The 1,590-nt window shown below is 44.8% G+C and overlaps 1 non-coding gene across 1 annotated transcript; it reads left to right on the top strand.

Annotated features, from left to right (window-relative positions):
- The first annotated feature begins 548 nt into the window (after positions 1-548).
- On the top strand, positions 549-620 carry TRNAN-GUU (transfer RNA asparagine (anticodon GUU)). Its single transcript has one exon. It is a non-coding gene; the product is annotated as a tRNA-Asn (tRNA).
- The last annotated feature ends 970 nt before the right edge of the window (positions 621-1,590 follow it).

Genomic DNA, 1,590 nt, shown 5'->3' with positions numbered 1-1,590 from the left:
TCGATATGAAGATCATGAGCTGCCCCATAATGAAATCGCCAGTAGTCGCGAATATCTCCTTCTTCCCTAATCCAAGATTGGAGAAAGAAGATCTAAGAGGGACCTATGGAGAATGTAGTCAGAAATCCATAATAGAGTCCGACCACAACGACCGAATTAATTATCCTCATCGAGAAACTTAGACTACTAAATAGAAAAGATTTGAAAATCATGGCATGGGTCTCCTTTTTTTCTTTCTTTAGAGTTTTCTATATGCACAATTTCTCGATGTTTCGATGAGAATTTCTTGACTTTCCATATATAGAAAGAGATAGACTATAAATGACATCTCTTATGTCAATAAGACCAAAGGGATGGATATTAAATGATAGGAAGTGCTAGGAAGTGAAATAGAATGAAATAGAGCCACTTTGGGCTTCCCTATGAAATGAGGCATGGAACGGAGCCACTACGAAGAAATTATGGGAGTTACGAAAGAAGCTTCGGACTCATATTGTTCATGGGTTGAGAGCGGGAGTTGAACTCTAGGAGGTCGAATCCCCCCTTGTTCCTCAGTAGCTCAGTGGTAGAGCGGTCGGCTGTTAACTGACTGGTCGTAGGTTCGAATCCTACTTGGGGAGATTTTATTCATTCTTTAATGTAAGAATTTTAATGTAAGAATAAAGAATTGAATTAAAGGGCTTGCTTTGACCCTTAGGAGTGAATTAACGGCCAGACAACGCAGCTCCGACTCTGACGGAGAACTCAGATGAACAAAACTAGGCACGGCTGGTGCCACAGAAGATCGCCGAACGGGCCATCTGCAGCCAACTTCAGTTAAGAAAAACACGCGTGCTTAGGTCATCTATAGAGTAGTAGTACATTACATGATCACCGAAGGCAAGTTGGTGCACAGTGCACCGATGGCCCAGGAGCTGTTGGATTGAAAAGCGAGGGACAGGATGGAGCCAAGAGAGACGCTCATGGTACATTTGGCAAAACAGACATCGAGCTGTAGCAAAATCAAGTGAATCCACCTGATGGATGTGCGCGTCGTCACCCTTATGACCGCCGGAAGAATGGGAAGGAGCGGGCGCGGCGGCGATGGGCCGCACCGGCACAAATGCATGATGGAGATATGCAACGGAGGCGGTGAGCAGCTGACGAGCGTTATGGGGGGAAATGAAAATGACAGAGCTCGTCCCACCCTCCCGACTGGAGCCACACAAAAGAGGGGATGTGCAGGATGTAAAAACGCATCAAGATTCATGCGGGGATCAAACGGCTGATATTGCTTCACGCGGGAGTGTTGGGATTGGCAGCTAGCGTCTACACCGATTCATGCGGGCCCATGCGAACGTTAGCTGTATAATATATTTGATTGAAAAAAAAGGATGCCGATATCTACCCGGCGAACAATCTCGTTCGCTAGAAAACCCCCACGGCTCATGCCCTCCCCATTGTCCCTACGGGCATTTTCCCCGAAAAACGAAAAAGGAAAAATAAGCCCAGTAAAAAAAAAGAAAAAAGCCTATTTTTTCCATGACAAAAAAACCTAGTTTTTGCTTGTGCTACGAAAAAAATGCAATTAACATTAAAAAGCAGAAAATT

The sequence above is a fragment of the Triticum aestivum genome, chromosome 7D (assembly GCF_018294505.1).
Source record: "Triticum aestivum cultivar Chinese Spring chromosome 7D, IWGSC CS RefSeq v2.1, whole genome shotgun sequence".
Classification (NCBI taxonomy): domain Eukaryota; kingdom Viridiplantae; phylum Streptophyta; class Magnoliopsida; order Poales; family Poaceae; genus Triticum; species Triticum aestivum.
This window is presented reverse-complemented; position numbering and strand designations above follow the sequence as displayed.